Source organism: Lagenorhynchus albirostris, chromosome 20, assembly GCF_949774975.1.
Source record: "Lagenorhynchus albirostris chromosome 20, mLagAlb1.1, whole genome shotgun sequence".
In the NCBI taxonomy this organism is placed as follows: domain Eukaryota; kingdom Metazoa; phylum Chordata; class Mammalia; order Artiodactyla; family Delphinidae; genus Lagenorhynchus; species Lagenorhynchus albirostris.
Window position 1 is genome coordinate 17,423,714 of NC_083114.1, and position 8,343 is coordinate 17,432,056.

Here is an 8,343-nt window from a genome sequence, read left to right on the forward strand (position 1 = left end):
GGTTCTCGAAATTGGGGTCGATAGTGGGGGCTTCGGTGTTCCCATGTGTATCGCCTCTTTCCTCTGCGACGTGATGTTTTTTTACTTTTCACATTGTGTTCAGGCGTCCTCCAGTCCCACCCTTCCCCGTCCACCCGCATTCCTCGGCGCCGCGGTCACCAACGCAGGCCGAGCCAGCGCACCACGGCTCGCGGGCACCAGCTGTGTCGCGTTTCGCTGGCCGCCCTGCGTCTCATCTCCCCGAACCTCCACTCACCCAGCCGCACTGGGCAGGGCGGGGCTGGCCTGGGATCCTTGTGTTACCTGTGGGGACACTAAGGCCCGCGCTAGGCATTGGTGTCGCCAGCGGCGGATAAGGTGGAGGTAGAGGTCCAGTCTCACTGGTTTTGCGTGTCTCGAGGGTGGGGGAAATTTCCAGAAGGGGCGTTTGAGTTTCTGGAGCAGTGTTTTCTGGTTTTTGCCTGAAAGGTGAGTTCTCCTCGTGGTGCTCGCTGTCTGCCTTCTTGTCTAGGAAGCCAACCACATCGTTCAGCTGACGGGTGCCTTTTCCTTTCCCAGCCCTTGTGAACTGACACTTTAAGTCTGGCACCTGCCTGTGTGATCCTTTGAATCTGGCCCCTAGCCAGTTATGACACTCCCCAAGTCATTTCTAGGATAAATAGACCAATTTAATTAATATGACATGATGTTTAGTGCCTCTCATTCCTGATATGCTCTGGTCTATCTGTCCCCTTCTTCAATTGTGACACTCAGGACTGAAGTGACACGTACTACTCCAGGTGTAGTCTCATTAATGTTACTTCACCTCCCTCATTCTGTATCTCATACTTCTGTTAACGTGACCCAAAAACACACCTTTCTGCAGGTCCCGCTGCACAGTTGACCACATGGAGCTTCAGGTGGATTGAATGTCAGCAGAGTCTCTTTGGGGCAGGATCATAGAAGACAGGATATGGGGCTCAGGAAGCAGGGAAATATATTGATCTTTTTCCCTAAGATTCCAATAAATGGAAGAGATACACTTAGCTTTTGAAGGGAATGCTGAGCTAGGGTACCAGCGTCATCGTGGAATTGTTCCTAAATGCAAATCGATTTCCCAGACATTCAGATTCCAGACATTCAGGGATAGGAAGGGGAAAGGTCCTGAACTAGTGGGTATGGCCTTGAATCCTGTCCCTTAGTTTGGATTTCTGATGAGAAGGAACTCGGAGGCTGGACACTGGGTGTCCTGCAGTTGCTGGAGCAGAGAATTCCACCCCAACAGAGGGGGGTGGATGAGCCAAGCCAAAGTCAATAAAAGAGGGTCAAGGTACAGAAGAGCTCAACATACAGATGTTGGGGGAAACATGGGCCCCCAGAGGCAGGAGTCAAGTATGAATCCCAAGTCAAGGTTGGTGAGAGGAGATGGAAGTGCAGGTGTGTCAGATACAAGCACCAGGGTGAGCGTAGGAGCCGAGAGGCCTAGCAAGTTACCTTGTAGGTAACTTGTAGTTACCTTGTAGTTACATTGTAGGCCCACAGGTATCTATACTCACCTCTGTGAGACTGGAGGTAGGTCATTGGCTTGAAGGGGGAGGACAGAAGCAGAAGGAGACACCTGTGTTGAATTTATTGCATGACCCTTGTTAAATCACATACCCCGGATTTCAACTTCCTTAGTTGCAAAATTAGAGAGTTGAAAGAGATGTTTCCTAAATGCCTGTGGCTTGAAATTCAAACCTTCTACCTCAGAGCTTGGCCCTTGGAGAAGCGGTGTGTGTGTGGGGCTGCCTCTAGCTAGCGCCACGCCCAGTCTCTCTTGGGGCTGCCAAAGTAGTGAATCATAGCATCCCCTTTCACAGTGGGGCTTGGTCGTGGTGCCCTCACGGTGAGACTATATGGCCCTGGCTCCCCAATCCAGAGTTACAGCCCGTCCTCCCTGATGGGCAGGACCAGAGCTACGAAGCCCCTCCCCCTGTCAGTTTCCCCTTGCTCGGACCTCCCCACAGTGGCTCCCCCCAGAGTCTAGGACAAACACAGGGCCTCTGGGACTGCAGTTGGAGAGCCACGTATGCAGGCAGTCATTTGTGGGCAGCTAAAAACCTCCAGGATATTTTTAAAAATACAAACTACTTTAGGTCAGGCCGCTTCTTTCCTGCGAGCAAATATTATTTGACTTAAAAGCAGAATTTGGCAAGCGTATATATTTTGCCTTGTGCCGTCAGTTTTAGTCCAATATTCCAGCCTGGAGATGTCTATTTTTAAATCTTTTATTGTACAATAAAACACAATTTCAGAAACCACGCAAATCAAGTGAATGTCTTAATGAGTTATAAGTAGAACACCACCCAGGTCAGAGAACTTTGCCAGACACCCAGAAACCTCTTTCATGTGCCCCCCCTTGCAATCACAACCCCCTACAGCCAGAGGCAACCATACCCCTTACTTTTATAGTAATCAATCACTTCCTTGCATTTTTTTTTTTTTTTTTTTTGTGGTACGTGGGCCACTCACTGTTGTGGCCTCTCCCGTTGCGGAGCACAGGCTCCAGATGCGCAGGCTCAGCGGCCATGGCTCACGGGCCCAGCCGCTCTGCGGCATGTGGGATCTTCCCGGACCGGGTCATGAACCCATGTCCCCTGCATCGGCAGGCGGACTCTCAACCACTGCGCCACCAGGGAAGCCCTTTGCATTTTAATTTATCATCTTGTTGTACATCTTTATACCCTACAGTTTAACTTTGCCCATTTTAAAAACTGATATGTCTTTTAAGCTTTTTTTTTTTTTTTCCAATCACTAGGATTCTCTTCCTTCCCTTTTATTTTCTTGCAGTGTGTCTGTCTGTTGAGGAACCTGGCCCATTTGACCTGGAGAGTTTCCCATAGTCTAGACTTTGCTGGCTGCAGACTCTTAGTGCAGTTCCATTTCTTCTGTCCTCGGTATTCCCTGCAAATTAGCAGCTAGATCCAGACGCTGGATCAGAGTCAGATTCCATCCCTTTGGTGAGACTCACGTATCACCTTCTCTGAGAAACCTCTGATTCCCCCAGGTAATGAGTCACAGCTTATTGTCTGGGACCCCTCTGTGTGTTTCACACCATAGCTGGGAGGCCCCTCAGGACAGGGACAGTGTCTTGCTTGTGTCTGTGTTTCCAGCATCTGGTACAGAGACAGAGCCCTCTTACAAGACAGGACCCTGCTTAAAGGGTTGCGGAGGTCTTCCCAGAGGAGGTGATGTCATACCTGGGCTCTGGAGGATGAACAGGAATTTACCAGAGCACCACAAACAATCTTGGCTACTTCTGCCCTCATTCAATCACCGTTGACACTCAAATATCATGATCTAGGTTGCAACTAAGCGGGCAGGGGTGCTTTTCTCCTCCCGAAGCCCCACCCCCACCCCCACCCCCACCCCCAGCGGCCAACCCCTCTGACCTTGCACATAAAATGAAATTTCAAATTAAGAAACAAATGCTGTCTGTCCATGCTTTTATAAGCAAACACTAAAGGTCCAACCCTATACTTTGCGACAAAAGTTGCCAGTTTGGAATCATGGTCTGATAGGAATGAAAGCAACCACCCAACCCTCTCATTGTACAGCCACAGAGACAGGCAAAGAGAAGGGAAGTGATTTGTTCAAGATCATCCAGGAAGCAGTACCTTTATGACATAGTTAAGCTCCTCCGCAGGATGAGCACAAATCTGCTTGGGAAAGTCATCTTTGATTATAACCTGACATGTACCCAGGAGATGGCCCATCTCTTTGCCAACCCATGGGGCAAGCAGGTACTTCTCTTGTCTAATATTCACCCCTGATCAACAGAAAAAGCACATAGTGAACAAAATCACTAGGCTTGACCCCAGTACTCAGGCTGTGGAGACAAGGGAGGGACACAGAAACTCCCTATCACCAGTTGGAATCCCCAGGAGACAGACTCCTCGATCTTCTGAACCAAGGGCTTTCCCATCTTCCAGGCACTTACCCTGCCCAGAGAAAGCCTTTCTGAGAACCCCGGGTGAGAGGGCTGGCACTCTGAGCCAGCAGGGAGACTGGAGTGTCCCTGCTGTGTCCTTACTTTGTGTCCTTACTTTCCAGGATTTTCCCACCACCTTCTCAGCCTCACTCCCTGGGTCACGTTCAGAGTGACCACCTGCCTCCTCCCCACCCCCCATCAGGCAGGAAAACTGCATCCAGCTCGAAGCGCTGCCTTGGCCTTGCGGAAATATCATTACACCTGGAAAGAATCGACTCCTTTCTGGGGACTTTACCCCCCTGCTGCTTCTTGCAGGCAAAGGTTGTGTCCTGTCTTCTCAAGAGAGGAGAAGCTGGGAGAAATCACAGAGAAAATCCCATCCCAGTTTTGCCAATGACAAACGGAGGCCCCAGGCAGAGAACTTAGCAGAGTTTGCACAAGAGTGAGGAGGTGAAATGGGCTCAGATGTTGACAGAATCTGTGATCCCAGTAGTGGCTTTTTTGCTGTAAAGATTTCATGCCAAAACCTGTCTTCCCCCTGAGCTCTGGGGCTCTCCTTCTGTCCAAGCCATCTGGGCCGAGAGAAACAAAAGCCATGTACATTGCCACCTGAGCAAAATCTGCTGAGAAGATCAGCCCCATGAATTCCATATTCACACACAAAATATTTTATTTGCAGTCCTTCTCTCCCTCTGGTCACCAGGATCCCCGTGTCTTCTGTCCGAGCTCTTTCTGACTGATGGCAGGAAGCTGTAAAGAACCCAGCACAACCGTGACTGTAGAAGGTGCACAATCGTGGCATCTGATAGTCTGGAGGGTCCGGAGGAGGCCGTTGAGGGCAAAGAGCTCGGTACAGAGTGACCTTGGGTAAATCATTTCATCTCCCCAAGCCCCGTTTCCGTATCAGTAAAATCGGGGTTCTCATTCCTGCCCTGCCATGTCACACCACTTGATGGCTTGCTAGAGAGATGGCACGTGTTCGTTATTAGCAGAGAATCAGGACTGTAACATGGGGTTGATATTAAGTACCTTGCACGGTTTGCGCATTGGAGGCCGCGGTGAATGTGGCCCTCCCGCCTTGGGGGGGAACGTGGTCATCCTCTGAGAGGAAAAGGGTGAAATCAACAGGTGTTAGAGTGTGTCTGTGCCTCTGTGTGTGTGTCTCAGCCCTGGGTGGGTGGGGCCCTGGAGGGGGGAGGGTTGGGGGCAGCCAAGCCCATCCAGTAATGGCAAAAACTGAGCTCTCAGGGCAGTGTATGCAGGACTGAAAGGCATTCAGCACGTACTGGCTGAGACTGCATTATGTGTACAGGGATACAGTAGTGTACAAATGAAACAAAAAGTCCTACCCCTGTGGAGCTTACATCCTGGGAGTCAGAGGCAAGGATCAGCAGCAGGGAGACAGGCCCTATATGCAAATGAGTAAAAGATGTGGCACATTAGAGGGGATGAGGGCTATGGAAGGAGAAAAATGCTGGGTTGGGGGTACGAAGTGATGGAAAAAGAGCCTGCAGTTTCAAATAGAGTAGCCAGGGAAGGCCTAGGGAAGAATCTAGAGTGAGGGGAGCCAGAGAGAAAGGTCAGTGTCTCCCGATCTATGGGATTTTGTCCCCAGGGCAGGTGGATCCCTCCCAGCCACAGAGATGGATGTATGCAGCAGGGAGGCTGAGACATTTAGATTGTCCTTGTCACACCACACACCCCACCCCCATCTCAGGGGCTCTGAGGTCAGCTTGTTAAGGAGCCTGCCTCCTGTAGGCCATTTGTGGATGGGGGGAAACAGGGCAGGAGCCACAGGGCAGACTTGGAGGGATGGATACATTGTGGGAAGGGCAAACGTGGTGTGAATTACTCGGAGTGAGCGGGTGGGAAGTGCACTAGACCAGAGTGGAGAGGGGCTGCTCTCGGCCTGCACTTACTGGCCGAGTGACCCTGGCAAGTAATTTCACATGTAGAATGTAGGCAATAATAATACCTCTGACCTAGGGTCATTGTGAGAGTGTAAGGAGAAGCTCTTCGCACAGGGTCTTGGCACTGAAAAATTTCTCACTGACTGAGAGCTACCATCATCATCACATGTTAATATTCTCTAAGGCAGGGTTTTTCAAACTGCAGGAGGTAACCCATGAGTGGATCATGAAATAAATTTAATAGCTTGCAAGCAGCATTTTTTTTTTCATGGAACAGAATAGGATTGCATCAAATATATTTGCGTGTATAAGAATTGTTTCATAAAACATTTTATATACATATATAGATAAATTTCCTACCATGGGGCATGACTGAATGTTTGAAAACCACCGTTCTAAGGCAGTGTTTCTCTAAAGATGATTCTAAAGAGTGTTTTTCTAATTAGTAATTTGCAGGCCACTGCCCTCACTTTTGCCATAGCAGAATACCACTTGTGCTATGATTTACTAAATACTGGTCTTTGAGTTAGCTCATTTTAACCTCATCGTAACCACAATATTCTTGAAATTTATTTTTGAAAATATATATGACATATTTTTAGCCTAAAACCATCTCACACATGCGCACCACGCTTTGGGAACACGAGTGGTAAGGAGCGTCTTTGTGAAAGCATTCTCTGAAAGCTGGGAGCTAACAGAACTGAGAGACACAGAGGAGTCCCAACCCTTTCAGGGTCCCGTTCTGCCCCGGGGGCAGGCCCAGCCCCACTGCCCAGTTTTCTGAATTCTTGTGGTTGACCTTCCCACAGTGGCCACCTCAAGAAGCAAAGAACAGGCCCTGTCTGCTTGCGGACTGGCTCGGGACCTTTCCTGGGATGTAACCCCGGTGGAGGAGGCCAGAGCCCTGGTGTATCTATCTTTTCTCTTGTGAGCTGTGTCCTGACGCTGCACCAAGTTTGCAGATTTCCTTTCTTGTCCAGCTTTGATTCCATTGATGGGATTAGGTGCCCCCTACGGCCATGTCCTTTGATGTGGTCAGGGGATAGCAGGGAGATTTCAAGCTCAGGGAGCAAATCTTAATCTTCTGCGGGCTTCTCTGGGATCAGCGCTGGGGTAAACCCATTACATCCCTGCACTTTCATCCCCCCAGGACACCGGCTCCTCCAGGCTCCTCAAGTCTCAGAGATCCAAAGGGTTTGTCAGATTTAGAGACAGTAATAAAAGGGGAAGAGAAAGCAGAGCATGAACCCCAGACCCCTGCCAGCACCGGCAGCATCACCAGCAATGTCAGGGCATCTTCCTCTTTCTTCCCTTCTAATCCTGGGCTCCCACAAAATGGGGATTACAGAGGCTTGGGGCCAGAGCCCCGCCCTGCCCCCGGCACTGGGCACCACTGCAGTGCCTGGCTGCCATCTGCCCTCCATCCCTCCCAGAGCTGCTCTCCTGGGAGCACCTGGTCCTGCACATCTGTCTGCCCTGCCGTCGTCATGTGGGGTGTGGGGCCAGCTGGCAAACTGAACAGATAAACCACTCAGGCCTCACCACAGTGAAGTCTTAAGGCACGATTTGGATCGGTGAGGCCAGGAAACAGAAGAGAGGAACATAGCCAATATCTATGTGTGGCCACAAGCAGGTATGTCTCATTATTTAAATTAAACCTGACTCCAAGGCTCCATCCGAAGAGAGGCAGGGCAACTCCATCTCAGTCATTATTTGCGTTTACCCATCCCTCCCTCTGCCATGGTCCCTGGAGTCCTGGCCATCTTGAGGATGGGGATCTTGGCTTATGGACGCTCCAGACTGGTCTCAAGATGAGGCATGTGGTTACTCCCCCCGTCCCGGCGTCTCCAGAGAAAGAGAGAGAGAGTGAGGCACTAGGTCCCCACCAGAAGGGATTCCACCGAACTCGGATCCCTCTCCAACCTTGCGAAAGCTCTCCCTCGGCCTCGAAGCTTTTCTGTACCATCCTTCCTCCCTACAGTCCCCCTAAAGGAACTCGGGTTTTCAGAAAGCACAACCAGGAAGACAGAAGTGGGTAAACAGACAACTGGAAGGGGGAGAGGAAAACACAAAATTAACATTTCAAAAATTGTGCTGCACGGCCCTCCGCCTGGCGCCTTACATTTATTTTCTCGTTGGTTTGCCAACGAGACGGGCCTGGCCGGCCCCAGGTTCCAGGTGGGGAGGTTGAGGCCGGCCGCAGGAGCGCTTCGCCGGGCCGGCGACGCGGCCTCGGAGCAGAGCGGCCGGCAGGGGGCTCTCGGCGCCGGCCTTCGCGGGAGGAAGCGCTGGCTGCGGCTCCGACCGGTCAGAGGAGGAAAAGGGAAAATTACTGGAGCTCGGGGGCGGGAAGGGCTGCGTGACTGGGAGGAAGGTACTTGAGACTGTCGAGTCTGGCAGCCCGCGGCCGGATTCGATCCCCGGGGCAGCTCGGACGACCAGGGAAAGGGGCGCCGGTGCGGCCCCCACCCCGCCCGGGTG

The 8,343-nt window shown here is 51.2% G+C and overlaps 1 long non-coding RNA gene across 1 annotated transcript; it reads right to left on the reverse strand.

Annotated features, from left to right (window-relative positions):
• Positions 1 to 4,083: 4,083 nt before the first annotated feature.
• Positions 4,084 to 8,343, reverse strand: LOC132511961 (uncharacterized). Its single transcript, XR_009537789.1, has 3 exons — positions 7,985 to 8,343; positions 5,302 to 5,360; positions 4,084 to 4,702 (listed from the first exon to the last, which is right to left on the reverse strand). It is a non-coding gene; the product is annotated as an uncharacterized LOC132511961 (long non-coding RNA).